General features: G+C 43.3%; 1 protein-coding gene across 3 annotated transcripts in view; it reads right to left on the bottom strand.

The window, feature by feature from the left end:
* The window catches only part of GNG12 (G protein subunit gamma 12), a 135665-nt gene that overhangs the window by 57295 nt on the left and 61041 nt on the right, over positions 1-17329 (bottom strand). For all 3 annotated transcript variants that reach the window (XM_066268916.1, XM_066268917.1, XM_066268915.1), the window contains exon 2: positions 15534-15586. The gene's annotated coding sequence lies outside the window, so the exon portion shown is untranslated. The remainder of the gene's footprint in view (positions 1-15533; positions 15587-17329) is intronic.

Raw genomic sequence — 17329 nt, 5'->3', positions numbered from 1 at the left:
GAAGGAGAGGGGGAGGTGTGGAGAAGCAGATGGGCGCTTCTCCTGTGTGCCCTGGCCGGGAATCGAACCTGGGACCTCTGCACGCCAGGCTGACGCTCTACCACTGAGCCAACCAGCCAGGGTCTGTTATTCTTATTTAAGTATTAAATGCATGAAATAACCAACTACCTTTCGGTATATTGTTTTTTATACTTAAAACAGTCATTAGGGCATAGAACCCATTGTTTAATTACATATTTGACTCCCACCGCTGGTTCCAACCCACACTTGGCTCCAAAGAGCATGAACATGCACACAAATCCTGGGACAACCGCCGCCTCCAAAGGAGAGCCCCCTCACCATCCAAGTTCAACTAGATTCCAATTATCAGACCCCTCCCACTATACTCTTGGTAAGGCAAGCAGTGCAATGCTATCCTGTTTTGGTGTTTCTTTTTTAAATTTTTTCTTTCTCTGATATTTGGCCAACCATGCCACCTAGTGGCCAGTCAGGCACACACAGGGGTCTTCTCAAAGGCTGGTGGGCCTGCTGGAACACACAGTGCTCAGGACAGAGGGCACTTGAAGGATCACGTCCAAAGTAAGGCAACTGAGGCCCAGGAAATGAAGTAAGTTGCCTAAAGTCAAAGAGAGAAGGAAGCCAATGTGGAACAGTGAGAAAAACCTGGACCTCAGAGTTAAGACTTGCATTTCAGACTTTGTGTAAATTCTACCCTCAGCAAGATACATCCTTCAACCATTCAATAAACACTGATTGAGCACCTACTGTGTGCCAGTCACTGTGCCAGGTGGTGGGGAAATAACGAGAAGCCAGGAGGACAGGTCTCTATCTTCACAGTCAACGGGAGATGAACGTAATTACAGGGAATCACAATAACAACACCTGCTCATAGGAATTAAAGACTTACCCTGCTGCCAGATAAGGGCTTGAAAGACACTAACTTGTAATCCTCACACCAAACGTATCACAGGTGTGTGATTATTACTCCAGCTTGGAAAAGGACTGAGAAAACATTTAAGCTATGAGTAATAGACTTAGGGCTCTTGAACCTCTCTAAGATTCTGAAAATGAGGTTGTTAGACTAGAACTCTAATTCCTAAGGCGTCTTTCCATCTCAGGTTCTCTGTACGTCAACGGCTTTGAAGGTAGAGCTAGAATGAGAAACCAGGTCTCCTGACCAAGAATCCCATGCTCGCCCTTCACACACCCTGGAGGCCCTGAACACTAATGCAGAACAGGGACAGAGCTCAATGCCCTGAGGCAAAGGCCACAGTGGCTTTACTGACAAAAGTAATGACCACAGTACTGTGCTGAACAGAGCACACAATAGAGATAGAATTAGCAATTCTGGTTAATTAATAGACAGGATAGATATCTCAAAAGTGAGCTACTTCCCTTACCCTTTTATCTTCTCTAAAGAAGTTCCCCTTCCTGACTTCCTCATTCTCTTCCCTGCTTCTGTTTGTGTGTATCAGTAAACACCTGTAAGGGCTGGGGGTCAAGGCATCTCATGAAACCTACATAAGGGATTGTAAGGCGGTCTCTCCTCGGTGCATGCCATGTGGTCTCCAAGTCGCCATTGTCTCTGCGACAATACAGTGTGCTCTTTAGTTATAACTGGGAGTTGGTGAATGCTCTCACTATGTGCCATGTCCCATATTTATATCATCTCTTGCAATCCTCCCAACAACCCAGGAGATATCTTGGTTAAAATGAAAATAATACCTATGTAAATTTTCATGTTCTAAAATGGTTAAGACAAAAAAAGAAAATAGAGAAGCTTTCAACTTCAACCCAATTGTAGGATTCTTCACCACTGTTTTATGTCTGCTCGATTTAGTTATGTGCTAGGTTAAAAATACTTATATATTGGTGCCTTCAGGCTCTCATAACTGGGATAGATAATGACCCAAAGTGACAGTTCACAGGAAAGTTACTGCCCAGGGAAATAGGGAGCACATTTTTCAACAGCACAGCATTGGGATGACTCTGGGACTCCAGACACAGCTCCAGAGCCTGCAAGGCTAAATGCCAGCCCCAACCCCTTGTTGTTTTTTATTTTTTTATGATTCCATATGAATAAAGCACATTCCAGCAGTTCCACTGAGTACATCAAAGATCAGCAGTCCCCTACACAGCACTGCCATCATTCTTCTGTCCGCCCTGGGGTCTCCACGCAGCACCCCTTGTCCAAGGTGGGGGCCATTAGGCAAAATCCCAAAGTGATTTTGCAAATGGAGGCATTGAGGTCAGGGTGGGAAGCCTTGCTCCAGGGCCACAGAAGCGCCTCTGCTGCTCGCAGCAAGAACACGTGCTCTTACACCAGGGAAAGCAGACCCTGCAGGAGCTGGAGCCCCCCAGGTCTCATCTGGACTCTCGCCTTCCAGCCAGGCCTCCAGAATGATACTGCAGTGGGCCACAGTGAGAAGACATGCTAGACACCCTGGAACGTTCAGCCTAGGATGCTTCATTAGCCCGCTCTGAATGGCAAGACCTTACCCGACTTTCTAGGTCAAGAGATCAGTTCACCTTGCCTGACCACTGCCCTGGCCACCAAGCCAAGTCTGTCTTTCGTAGAAGCATCTATACTACCCTGGTACCTAGCACAGGATGGTAACCATGGATTTACCTGTGGACAAGAAATATCTTTAGAAAATGGAGCAGGTGGCTCATTACTCCTTCTGTATTCAGTCCCTAGCGCCATGTCAGGAATGCAAAGACGCCGACTTCCAAAGAACTGGGAAGTACAGCATGGAATTCCAGCTTGCAAGGCTGTCTCCTTTAAGCTCCTGCCCAATATAGGATTTCCCTCAAAATATCATTAAAGAAACCAAACGTTTAAAAAGTATGTATATGTCCGTGTGTGTGTGTGGATGCATATATCCTACTAGAATAGGGAGCACGGTGGTAAAGACATCGAGAGCACGGTTCACTCAGACCTTCTTTCTTTGAGAGAAAGCCGAACCTTTGTTTACATTTTTTCCCTCCTAATTGTTCAAGAAATATATGCTAGAGAAAAATGTGTAAAATATATTAACTTAGATAAAAGTTACCATGTTATTATATTTCCTTCTAATCTCTTCTCCATGTGTTTTTCCAAGTAGCTGAAATCATAGACAATTTTATATTGTGCTCCTTTTCAGCAAAGGCATTTATGTTTGTGATTATAAATGCTTCATAAGCATATTTTAAAATGCTTATTTTGACATCATTTCAGACTTAGAGAAAGGTTACAGGAATAATACAAGTAATTCTCTGACACCCTTCACCCAGATTTAGATTCCTCCAATGCCAACATTTTACTCTGTTTACTTTTATCCCTGTACTCCCCATGCAGCAGAAACGGGGAGAAGGAAAGAGAGGGAGAGAGAGGGAGAGAGAGCACAGGAGAGAGAGAGAACAGGAGAGAGACAGACATGGCACTGTTTTACTCCCTAAATACTTCAGTGTATTCTCTATAAATAAGGAGTTCTCTTACATAACCATACTGCAATTAATATACTATTATCTAATCTACAACCTTATTCAAATTTCAGCAACTGTTCCAATTACAGCAATCTTTATAGCAAAAGAAAACCCATAATTCTACACTGCTTTCAATGATCATATCTCTTTAGTGTTCTTTAATCGGGATGGTTCCTGAGTCTTTTTTGGTATTTGATGATATTGATTTTTTTTAAAGAGTGAAGGCCAATTATTTTGTGGACTGCTCCTCAATTTGGGTTTGTCAGCTGTTTCTTCCTGGTCAGATTCAGATTATTGACTTTTGGCCCACAGAAGTGACTAGGCATGATTTTTATGATTGTATTGTAGTAAGATTATTTTACATAAACATGCCTTTAATGTAGAATCTTGGGCTATTTTTATCTTTTGATGTAATTTCAAAATGAAGCTCTTTCCCTTCCTTCTTTTTTTTTTTTTTTTAATTCATTTTAGAGAGGAGAGAGAGACGGGGGAGGAGCTAGAAGCATCAACTTTCATATGTGCCTTGACCAGGTAAGCCCAGGGTTTCGAACCGGCGACCTCAGCATTTCCAGGTCGACGCTTTATCCACTGCGCCACCACAGGTCAGGCTTTCCCTTCCTTCTTAACAACTGTCGGCTTTTCTTCATTAATTTCTATAATAATGATTTGTTTGTGGCATTAAAAGAATAACTACTTTGCCTGACCTGTGGTGGCACAGTGGATAAAGCGTTGACCTGGAAATGCTGAGGTCACTGGTTCGAAACCCTGTGCTTGCCTGGTCAAGGCACATATGGGAGTTGATGCTTCCTGCTCCTCCCCCTTCTCTCTCTCTCTGTCTCTCTTTCTCTCTCCCTCTCTCTCTCCTCTCTAAAAATGAATAAATAAAATAAAATAAAATAATTAAAAAAAAGAAAAGTGAATACATTTAAATTAGATGCTATTTAAAAAAAAAAGAATAACTACTTTAAGGCTGTGGCTAGATTAATAACTTCTATATAAAAGCTCCTGTTCATTTGCATTACCATATTGACATATCTACTCCACCTCAGGCTGACTGACCTTATGCACTGGCATGTTGTAAGATATACTTGGACTTGGAAAGACAAAGAAATAACATCGTACTGCTGTGTCAGTCAACTGCATCTTATAGCGTGGTTAGAAAGGGCCCTGTTCCTCCCATGACACCAAGCGTGTGTTCGTTTGTTCACACCTTCATTCATTCAGCAAATACTCACTGAGTGTCTGCTCTGTGCCAGTATCTTTCCAGATCCTGTTCATTCAGCAAATACTCACTGAGTATCTGTTCTGTGCCAGTATCTTTCCAGGGCCTGAACTCTCATGTAAAGAAATACACAGGTAACAGAGATGGTGCTAAGGGCTACGAATATTCCAGGAACGAATCAGTGGAGGGGGTGCTCCAGGTGGAGACAGATGAGAACCTGGTACTTGAGAAGGAGGACAGAGTCTGGTGTGGCTGCGGCTGGGGACAGGGGAGAAAGGGGAGGCCTCTGGAACCTCTCCAGTTTCCTCTTACAGTACTTACCACAAAATCCCATCAGAATGTCTGTAAGACATTGCCCTTCACAAAACCCGCACACCCCTACTCTGCCTATCTCAAGTACCCAGTTCTGAAGCCTGCCCTTCTCCTTCATGTCCGTCCAGGCAGCAGAGTCTGACCCTCAGCATGTTGTAGGAAAGGGGACAGAGACCCAAGAAGAGAGAAAGGTGCGTGTAAATAATGAAAGCTTGAAAATGCTCTGAAATTAGAGGGAACTCACAAACCATTCTGATGTTGCTCAGCCTTGCAATTACCTGAACATCAAGGAATCATTAATGAATCAGGCTGTCTCCCATTAGATTAATGGCCACTTTTGACAGGAACTAGTCCCGGGGGAAATATATGCACACTCTTCTCCCCTAAATAATGTCTACTTAGTGCTTAGGACAATTGATTTCCATACACTGGGGGTTAGGGGATGGAGGAAACAAACAGATAATACTGTAAAAAATTATTTTTCTTAAATAAAAATTACATGAAGTAAAAAATTAGACAAAATATGTTTTAAAAAGTCCAATAACCACTAGAAATCCCTGCCAAATATTGGGGGGAAAAATCACAATAACTCACAAGGTGTGTATATACTCTTTTCTTTTCACATCCCTCTTTTGAGGAAAAACAGCCCCAAATGTATGAGTAACGACCTCTTTAACAATACCACGCTCTCAAACACTGAAGTGCAGCTCAGGGTTCCTGAGAGCAGAGAACGGGGAAAACAAAACACAGAACTATTATGTGTTACTAATAGAAATGCTATGAGGGTACCCTCCACTTGGGGGATGGAGACCCAGAACAATGGGGATGACAAACACTCATCCAGGGACATGACCACTTGGTGAACAAAAGATAGATGAGATTTTTAATATGAAAGCACTTATTATAGAAAATACAATGGATGCTAAATAATCAGGTTAGATCTGGTAATTAAAAGCAGTTGAGTAATCTACATAGGATTAATGAAGGTGTTGGGATAAATTCATGCTTTAACAAAAGATGAAATATATGGAAAGGTTTTTATATTCCCACCATTATCCTTCTAAATCTGTTTTGTATTTTGCTTTTGAAAATTTACAGAAAGTGCCCTGGCCGGTTGGCTCAGCAGTAAAGCATCGCCCTGGCATGTAGAAGTCCCAGGTTCAATTCCCGGCCAGGGCACACAGGAGAAGCACCCACCTGCTTCTCCACCCTTCCCCTCTCCCCTTCTCTCTCTCTTTCTTTCTCTCTCTCTCCTTCTGCAGTCATGGCTTGGTTGGAGCAAGTTGGCACCCAGGTACTAAGGATGGCTTCATGGCCTCTCCTTAGGTGCTAAAATAGCTTGGTTGGCAAGTGACAGAGCAATAGACCCAAATGGGCAGAGCATCGCCCCATAGGGGGGGCTTGCCGGGTAGATTCTGGCCGGGCGCAGGCAGGAGTCTGTCTCTCTGCCTTCCTGCTTCTTACTTAAGAAAAAAACAATTATAAAAAGCGTAGGAAGTAGTACTAAAATATCACCTAGTTAACCTAACTGTGACTGAAAGCTACTTGCTGGCAATTTTTAATAGTAAGTGCACATGAGCTGAAGCAAATAATTTAAATTAGCAGGACTAATTAAAAGAATTCAGAGTGGGCAAGAGTGAGCTAGAGTTTACAAGTTAAGATCACTAAGAGATAACTAGTGGGGGGTTGAGAATTCCTATTTTCTGGTTGGTTTTCTGTCTCTCCCATAACCTCACGGAGTGAAAGAAGCCTCAAGACTGGTGAGGATTTGCAGAGGCTTTGCAAAAAAGTCTATTGTACTTTAATAGGTATGAGCTTTAAGCCTCGTAGCATTTTCACCATTTTGTTGTGTATAGGCATTTTTAAAAAATCATTTAACCTTAAATTTAGAATAATTGTATCAAGATAAAACAAACAAACAAACCAAAAATAAAAAACCCACCAAAACATCAAAGACCTGATAGACTGGGCCCCTTTCACTGTCCTGACTCATCCAAGGCCGACAATTTCTTTCCAGATTATCAGAACAAGGATGCTCTACATGGCTGATTTTAAACAATTCTTTATTTCCCCTCCAGGGGGCGAAGTTGACCAGCATTTCACTGAAAAAGGAAATTACTTTCAAACTTGGATTTTCACATAGCACTAGAAAGATATTCACATTAAAAAAAGGCCTTTCCCTCCTCCTGCTCTTTCTCAATACACTTAATTCTGGGTGATTAATAAAAGCACTCCAGCTGTTTTCTGGAATAAGGGGGAAGGGCTATGATTAAGGGCTGAGAGTGAGCAGAATACTTTATCAGCATAACGCTGTAGGGTAGCTGGTCCACCCTCCTAAAACTTGAAGTCAAGGTCATGGTTTTTCCAAAACTGATATAGTTTCAAGGATATTATTTTTCTTTTCTTTCTTTCCTTTTTTTTTTTTTTTTAAGAATTTTCCACTGGGTCTATCCTGGCCAACTGATACAGCCTCACACAGGCAGGGCTGGCTCCCTCCAAGCACACAAAGCCGCTGGAGGTCTGAGAGCGCCTGCCCTGCCTTCCTGCAGAAGTGGGGGAGCCCTTCCATTTCGTGGAGGGTGTCTGGTGGCCAGGGTGGACCCCGGACAGCAGTGCCTCTCTGGGCCTCCCTCTCTCTCATTCACAGGGGCAGTGCCCGTTCTTGAGGCGTGTCTTTGGAGGTCAGTGGGGCACATTCTGCAAGGCTTGTTTTCCGGAGTTCATACACTCTGGAGGGAGCCCTGATCACAACCCCCGCATGAAGCACAGCAATCAGCTCTCTCAGATCAAGAGAAACTATGTGAAAGTCATGAGCATGAAAAACTGTGACAGGGCAGTGCTTCCAAATCCTAGCTTCCTCTTAGGGTTATATCAGGTGCACTTTGGTGCGACGGTAGAGAAGATCTACCCAGACACGAAGTCAAAGGCTTCCCTGTGGTCTTACATAACAGGGTGCCAGCGAATGCTTGGCCCCACTCAGGTCTCTCCCACCCAGGACGATGCTCTCAGACGAGGCTTACCCGCACACTTGTGACTCCATTCATGGGAACGTTACCAGGAGCCAGGCCTGGCTTCACAGCAGCATCCTTCCAACAAGCCCTAGTTATCTGGATATCCGAATGGGATGCTTGAAGGGAGGGAGCCCCCCACCCTACCGGGCCTGGACAGGTTTCGGGCACAGGGTGAAAGGCAGCTTTTAGGGATGCTGAAGAGGAGCTCCCCATACTGAACTGGGGATTAACAGTTAATATAACAAGATCCTAAGGTGGAAGTTTCCACTGTAGCATCAAGATTCAACAGATGGGAAATTCCAAAGCAAGTAGCCAGATCATGTGTGTAAATGTCTACGAAGTTAGTCTCACTGGTTCAAAGATACGTAAGGAGGATATAAATAGGTTCAGGACAGAGGAACGTGGCAGAGGATTTCATGAGGCAGATTCCTCAGAAATGTTCTGATTCTGACCTTCCCGAGGTGGGTGGGTGGAGGGGGTCAGCCTTTCACCTCAAATCTGGAGTGAGGGTTTCAAAGGCAACATTAGGAAGACTTGGCTTGTGTCTTCTAGCGTTCAGGGATTGGTGTGACAGCTGCCTGAGAAATCAAATGAGAGGAGAAACCTACAGGGCAACGGGATGGTTTGCCCCTCCCTTCAGAGGGTAGGGATCAAAGGATTGTGAACTCTGCACACTGGGAATGCCACACTGGGTCTCTTCGAAACAGGTTCTACCCAAGAGGGCTTCAGCCCGAGGGTGAGAGGACCTTGGAGAACAAATCTGAATGGAAGCCAGAAGCCGCTGGCAGACAGCAGCAGCCCACAGAAGGAGAGGCGCTGCCCGGGGCCTGGGAGATCCCAGAAGGAACGAAAAGCACAGAAGCAACCAAGAGAGAAAAGAGCCCCTTCACCAATTAGCCAGGAGCATCTAACTCATGCAGGATGTTACAGCAGCAGTCAGCTAAGACTTCCTCTCTCGGCGTGTACCGGAGGAGGAGGTAGCAAGACAAGACGGAGGAAAACCTTCTCTTGGAACCAATAGTGACTGTTCACAGAGTGAGCATTCCCAATTTCCAAAATGTGTGGTGTGTGTGTGTGTGTAACTTCAAGTGGCCTTAGGACTTATTACCTAAGGGTAACCAGAAAGGTCATAGACCTGATCAAGTTTTTATCAGGATATGGGGGGAAAACACACCCCATTGAACAAACTTTAAAGAAATAGTGGGAGACAAAAATAAAGCTGGTCTTAGTTATGTTCCACAAGTCATGCTGTGCAATGTACCAGAGACAGCTAACCTTTGCTAAGCACTGACTATGTACCAGGCATTAGGACAAGGACTTTACACATGCTACATCAGTCAGTGCCCCTAACAACTCCACGAGGCAGGTATTATTCTCTCCTTTAACAAATAAGGAAACTGTGGCTTAGAGAGGTTAGGCAACTTTCCCAGAGTTGCACAGGTAGATAAGGAGCAGCCTGGACTCAATGTCATGTCTAACATCAAACCCTGATGAGTAGGTTTCAGCAGATAGTTGTGACCGAAACAAGACAGGTACTTGGGTTCTGCTCATCCTTCCCTCTCCGGAGTCCTTAAGCTAGAAAACCAAAGAGCTGGGTTTAAAAACCATTGCACTGCATGGCCTTAGTGGTCACTTCCAATGCTAGGATTCTAGGATTCTATCATCTGCAAGTGGGAAGGTGGGGAGTGGTAGACTCACTACAGCAGACACGAAGAAGAGAAACTTAAAAGTATATATCCCGTGTTCCCAGAAAGACAGCCAGAAGAAGCTGGTTGCAGCAAGTGGTACTATAACAGACCCAAAGTTCACAAAATTATAGTCTTGTGTATAAATATATGCTTCAATCATTCATGTAAAGCACTGAGCACCGAGCCTGGTACCAAACTGAGCATTAGGTAAAGCAACTACAACTGTGAAAAGATGACATATATGCCTAAAAACCTCAACATGTAATTTAATGCAACATACTCAGCCACTGACATCACTGTCTGTGCTCCATAAGGAGTTATGTTTATCATGGACGCTAAACTTTACTAGTTGAGCCAAGACAAGAAATGAACACATAAGACTAAGCTAGCCAAATCTAAACCAATTCAAATAAATTGAAGTAATGGCTCTTAAGCAGTAGGGGACCATGGAATCCTATTTGAAAATGATGGAGAAGTATGATTCCTTTCTCCAGTAAAAAAAAAATAAATTAATTAAAAAAAGAAAAGTGGACACACAATTTTACAAATAATTATAGAAGCCCATTCACTGATTCCTTACATGGATTACAGATGCATTGAACACTGTTCATTGTCTCCAGATTAATAACCACTTCTGGGGATCCTGAGGGCGTAACAGGAGGCCCCCAGGTCAAACGCTACCCACCCACAGTGGAGTCACCTATCCCCATCCTCTCTGAATGCTCATGCTTGCTAGTCTCCACCATGATACCAAACTTGGAAAGGGTAGTCAATGTAATTGATGCTGAATCTAATTTTAAACCTTTGAAGTTTAGTGAACCCAAATTAAGAATTTCTAAATCAGTAGATTCTGGTACTTAGAAAATTTACCCTCCCTCCCTCCCTCCCTCCCTCCCTCCCTCTCTCCCTTCTTTCCATCCTTCCTTCCTTCCTTCAGAATTTCTAAATCATTCTGGTACTTAGATATTTCCTTTCCTTTTCCTTCCTTCCTTCCTTCCTTCCTTCCTTCCTTCCTTCCTTCCTTCCTTCCTTCCTTCCTCCCTCCCTCCCTCCCTCCCTCCTTCCCTTCCCTTCCCTCCTTCCTTCCTTCCCTCCTCCCCTCTCTCCCTCCCTTCCTCCCTGTCTCCCTCCCTCCCTGTCTCCATTCCTTCATTCCTTCCTCTGGTAACAAAGTTCTTTTTCTAAAAAAATAGGGGATCCCATTCCATGTGATTCTGGTGTTATCCACCTTCCCTCAAGGGACACATGAACAAGGCCTGGCCAAACAGGCACTACTTATTATCTCCTATCTACTTCTGGTTGAGTTGATTCAGGCAAGAAATCTGCACTGAGCTAAGAATCCTCCTTGGTATTATTGTTAGAACTAAACAATAAAGAGAACTGCTCTTTTCATTGAGATCCACTGCTGTGATGACAACAGACATATAATGCAGATGGCTACCTCTGGCACCATGGTGCGAGAAACCGGCCAATGAATAAAGCTGACAGAGTTAAACAGACCCAAAAGATGAAGATGATGACCTGATAGTATCTTTTGAACCCCTAGATTCAGTTACCCCTGAAGGTCCTAACAGCTTAGTTAGTCATGTAAGTCAAGTAACTATACTGCTCACAAAAATTAGGGGATATTTCAAAATTAATATGAAGTGATAAAATATCCTCTAATTTTTGTAAGCAGTGCAGTTTAAGTTGGAGTTCTGTTACTTGCAAATAAAATAATTCTAACCAATAAGCCTGATCCAAACAAAAATAAAGCTCAAAAGGAAATTTCCATTCATGGGTAGTCCTTGTAGAATTCTAGGCTCCTCTCTGACAATGATCCTTACTGAATTAACTTTTCAATTAATATACCACCTTCGGCCCCTGACAGTTCATCTTTCCAGTGCTGCCACCAACAAGACACTACCTCTTGTCATAAATATTAAAGTTATAGACTCAAAGAAGAAAAGTCCCAGAAGAGGATAATAGTAGCCCAGGTTACGGGACTGAACACTCCAGTATCACAGATGTCCTAGAATCATGGGGCTACAAAGGGAAGGCGAGAGACATTTGGAACGAGGGAAAAGGGCCTCCCAGGTCTCAGTGGGTAAGATCAGTGTAAATTTTGTGTATACCAAAGGCACTCCACAGGCTGAGTCAGGGCATAGAATGATTTGGGAGTGGGGAGAAATAATAGTCACAGAGTACTTTCAGGAAGTTTATTATTCTTTTAGAACAGGGATGGTAAGCAGATTTCAACTCACTTGCCAAATCTAGTCCATAGCTAAATGTACAGGCTCGGCATCAAGAGCCAAGACAATCTGGGGAGTCCATTCTTGAGGACAGAGGATGAATATATGTACGTGTTATTTCAGCTGAAAGCATTACATTTATCCTTGGATTAAACAAGGCCAAAAGAAGAAATGCAAAGCTGAACTGGAAGGGCTTTTCATGGACTGCAGTCAGTGTTACATCCCTACTTGCTAAGGATAATCCTCATTATTCTAGTTATTACAGGGATGTTGTTTACTACCTTATGTGGTATTGTTTTTAAGAACTTGGAAGAAATTATATACATCTTATATCATGATTATTCACCTTGCTTCTGCTTAACTAGTGTGCTTTTATGTTCCAGCCCCCTTAAGGCATGTTTTCCATCTGGCCCTTACTACTCAGAAGCTCAGAGACAAGAGTGTGGGCGGGACCCGCTAGCAATTAGGCTCTCACGCAAGCAGCGGGGGGCCAAACCTTACCTCTTCCCTTTCCTTTCCTCCCTTCCTTATTTTTCTGAATCTCATTATGTGTGTATTAAAAAGCCACCTCAAACATCTTTGAAAGAAGACATTCACCATATTATCCGATCAACAGCAATCAAGAAAATGTAAAATCTGATGGTGAATGGAGAACAATTTCACAAACTCTGCCTATTGTTAGGAGGAAGCTCCAAGTGAGCAAGCTGAGAAGGCGGAGTCAGCACAGGTCGCAGTCCTCCCCTCCCCTTCCTGCCCTCTGAAGCACCCCCCCCCTACTCCATCCTTCCTTGGGCCAATGGGAGCCTCTGGTTTATTCCTGGGCAGCGCACGCCTATTTTCTTTTTAGGACTAATGATTACTCTCCTGCCCTCACTCCTCCCACCAAATCAAAGCAGCTCACACTTGTATTCTATATTGCTAAATTGTCCATGGTTCCTAGCAGCTTAACCAAGTATTTCCTTTCTCAGGGGATGAATACATTTTAACCAGGTATTTCAAAGAGCAAAACAAACAAAGGAATAACTCATTAATGGTGGAATAGGCCATAATTATCATATAGATGCAATTGAACAGGGGGAATCTTCTTGTAAATCCCAAATAATTCTATGTAAAGCAGCTAGCACACAGCGAACAGTATGCACCCTTTCTGACTACTGGTGCTGTTATTATTTATCCGCTCTATCCCCTACCACCATGCCTATATTCACTGACATTTCCCTGTCATTACCATGACCACTGCCTTGGAAGTAATTGCTCCCTTCTTAACACTGGCTATTAATGCAGACCCACAGTCAATTAATGCACTTTAATTATAGTTGATAGTCTATAAAGCACTTACACATCCTTTTTATCTTCTTGGAAATCCTCAATTTAAATATTATTCCCATTTTACAGATGAGGAAAGTGAACCTCAGAAAGGTTGAGTTTATATGCTCCCAGAGCCTGAAAGTAACAGAGCCAGCACTCAAATCCAAGTCTCATAAACTTCTTGTTCTTTCCCTAATGAGTGCCTGCCAGCTGGATCGCAATCACATCATAAACGTCTGAGTGCTTTAAAATTCCCATGGTCCACCTAGACCTTATGAATGTGGATGGCCCAATGGAAGGGACTGGAGCGAATGTTTCAATGGGTGCCTCATGTGATGTTGGCGAGCTGCCGGGGGGTAATTAAGTGCAGTATCCATGCTGCTTCCTGGTTGGCTAAGTACCTGCAGTACTCTCAGCCCTGTGCTGACCACTGCAAGGAAGGAACAGATAGCCTTCTTCTCTCAAAGTGCTGACAAAGCAATGGAGGAAGTAAGACTAGCCAAGATGAAGAAGAGGGAACCACTAAAGACAGGGTTTAGCTTTAAAGTGGTTCAGAGCAGGGATGATCACAGACTGTAGGAACAGTCAGGGAAGGCCACGCTACAGAGAAGGGAAGATTCTACTGGGCCCTGTAGAATGGGAAGGATTTCCAATTATACAAGTGGTGAGTAGCATGAGGTGTCCTCAACAGAAATGCTAAATAGTTTGGTCTTACTAGAATAAAAGGAATAGTGGGAAGTAAGCAAGATCAGATGGGGCCAGATAATGGAAGTGGGGAAGCCAGAGAGAGAAGTCTAGGTTGGCATTCTGGGTGATGTGGAGGCACCAACAGTTTTTGAACAAATAAGGAACATCCTGAAAGATAAACTGAAGGTTGACTAGTGTGGCGGTGTTGTACAGAATGAAGGGAGGGTCGGAGAGTGGAAAACCTGGCACTGGAAAGGCTACATAAGAACCTGCGGAACTGATTGGAATGGCAGATGTTAAAGAGTAAGCCCAGGATTCTGGGGCTTGTCAAACAAAATGGGGTGAAAGGACGGGCTATCGGCGAGAGGGTGGTTTGAGTCCTCTCACTCTCCATGTACTTTCAGTCAATCACAGCTCTTTCCTATGACTCTTAAACAATGCATTGTAGACTATAAAAGTGGCCACAATTCTTTCCCTCTCTGTATCTGTGCTTCTTGCAATGCAATTCTGCAGCTCCTGTCACAAGAGGCAGAATCTTGTGCCTGTAACCTCTTGAATCTAGGCTAGCCATATAGTTTGCTTTAGCCAAAAGAACATGATAGTACCAATGTTCTGACAGTTCTGAGCCTTGGCCTCACGATGCTTCTGTTCTCTCTCATTACCCTAACCCATTCCCCACGTGAACAGGCTCAGGGTAGCCTATAGGATGGTGAGACACATGTCTTAGGCCAGGTGACCTCCAGAAACAAAGCCTAGCTGACCTGGCCCCAGAGATGGCTGCAGACACATTAATGGTCCCACCTGAAACCAGAAGAATCACACAGCTGAGCCCAGCCCACATCATAAGAAATGAATTGTGAGGTAGAGAAATGAACATTATTTTGAGTCAGTAAATGTTAGCTCAAAATCTCTGGCCATAAATTTGGAAATGGTTTGTTATGCAGCAAAAGCTATCTGCTACACATGGCAAATAACAGTATTGCCACAATATCAGAGAATGATGTCACATGAAAGTCCTGGAAGTTTTCTTCATTTAAAAAGTACATTTCTTTCCTAGCTCTAAAGGTAGTTTTCTACCCCTGCAAAACTGTTATCTCACAACAATCACATTCAAGTTTCTAAGAGAGAAGAGAGAAAAAATAGAGCAATAAGAAAGCTAATATGTTATAGCTGTGAGCCAATTTTCATTACAACACACTGTGAGGGACTATCTGCATTCCTTGGCTGAAGTGACACTTTGTTGCTGTGGATACAACTTGAACAAGCAGACCATCAACAGGGGCCTGGAAACAGTTTCACTACCAAAAAAAAAACCACACACACAAAAAAACAAAACAAAAAACAAACTACACAAACAAAAACTTTTTATTTTAATAATATTTGGCATATAATCACAGATCTGTTCCTGACCATGTTCTTAGCAAAAGAACATGGATTGATATTTTTTGTAAGGCATGAAAACATCTTAAATCATTTCAGAGAAAAAAGAGTGAACAAATACACGTCTAATCATAGTACTGGTAGAGATGCATCTAACTTAGAAGTGTGAATATCATTTCAAAAATAATGTCAAACAGTCACTTTGTTTTAAAAACGAAAGAGAACTTACCAGTAAGATTGTGTGTGGCCCACGGTTTTCAAGTTTCAAGTTGGGGGATGAATCTGAAATAGAATTAAACAAAACATTCCATAAGTAAATCACATTTGGAAAGGGTGTGCTTTCGATCCCAAGTGACTGACCTAATGTTGAGTGTTATTCTTTTAGTTAAAAGATTAGCAAAGCTTTTTCTGGCTCCTGATGGAACAGAGAGAGTTTTTCGCCTACATATTTCAACTTCCTGAATAGAGAGCATTCTCTCATCTCCTTCAGGCAGTGCTGAAAGGCTGAGCCCAGGATAACTATAAATGGTAGTGTTTTCATCCAAACCCCTCCAAGTCAGCGGAAGCCTCCTTCGTCGTTGCTCTTGCCTTGGTCCCTCACCTCCCTCACCAGGGCCAAGCCATGGCTCCTTCTATGGAACCAACTAAACAACGGCCACTCCAGTGTAACTTGGATGTCAATGGGATGCATGCACAAGGCTTTCCAATAGTGGCCACCTTATCACAACCACAACTTTTTATTTTATTAATAACAGTGAGCCGAAGGCAGTACTGTTCATTAGAAATATAACACAAGCCACATATATACATTTAATTTAACCTAATTTATTCAAAATATTATTTCACCATAACCAATATAAACATTATTAATGAGACATCTTCCCTTCTTTTCATACTAAATCTTCAAGACTCAGTGCATCTCAACTCAGGCTACTCACGTGTCGAGCAGTCAGCAGTTACAGTGGCCAGAGACTACCACACCAGACAGGCCAGGCCTGGAGGCTCTGTTCTTGGCCGTTAGGTACTGGCAGGGCTCCAAAGTGAGTCAAATGCATACGGAGATTTTATTCATCTGTTTTCCTGCTCCTAGTAACTCACCATTACCCCATTCATGATGTCATTTTAGTATAAATAATAATATAATAATAGCAAGTACTTATATAGCACTTACTATGAGCCAGGAACTGTTCTCGGCATGTTCCTCTGTTACCTCAATTAATCCTCACATAACTTTATGAGGTAAGCATATTATATCATTCCCATTTTGTAATGAGGAAATTGAGGCACAGAGAGGTTAAGTAGCTTAAGTAGGTTACAAGACAGTGACAGAGCTGGGATTCTAATCCGCATAGCCTGCCCCTGAGACCACGTCCTTGGCCACTACACTCAATTAAATGTGAACGGCTCCATATGAGATCACTGCTTTCAGTTTAAATTATATCTCCAAGTGATCCGAGGCTGCTCTTGGGATACACGGTCAGATAAGAGCAGTGATGGTAGATGGAAGAATGGCTAGCAAGTTAACCTAAGACAATTTGGGGTAAGAGCACAAAAACCATCAGCAGGTCTGGGGTCAAAAGATGGCACTGAGTCTGGGCTCCTGTTTGATTAAGGAGGGTGCCGAGGGAGGGAAATGTGGGGTCTCTGGAAAATCTTGTCTTCACGATTTTTCTGAGAGAAAGAGCTATCACTTTTATTAGTCTGTGGTCCCCAAAGAAATCACACCTAGTGAGAAAAATCCGACCCACACATGTGAACTCCCTGTCCAAATCACAGGGAAGGAGGCTGGTCAGCGACACTTAGAATCAACCAGCTGCAGGCCGAGGCTGCTGAAGGACGCTGCGCCCCGTCTTGCATGCTGAGCCCTGAACCTTCAGTGCCTCCTCTAGGTTTCAGGATCAAAGTTCCTTAGCCCAGGCTCCAAAGCCCCAGTGATCTCATGCCTGCCCTCTTTCCTGGGCTCACTCCCCTAGGCACCTCGTCTTTTATCCACACAGACCTATTTACAGACCCCTCAACACTCAC

The sequence above is a fragment of the Saccopteryx bilineata genome, chromosome 3, assembly GCF_036850765.1.
Source record: "Saccopteryx bilineata isolate mSacBil1 chromosome 3, mSacBil1_pri_phased_curated, whole genome shotgun sequence".
Taxonomy (NCBI): domain Eukaryota; kingdom Metazoa; phylum Chordata; class Mammalia; order Chiroptera; family Emballonuridae; genus Saccopteryx; species Saccopteryx bilineata.
This window is presented reverse-complemented; position numbering and strand designations above follow the sequence as displayed.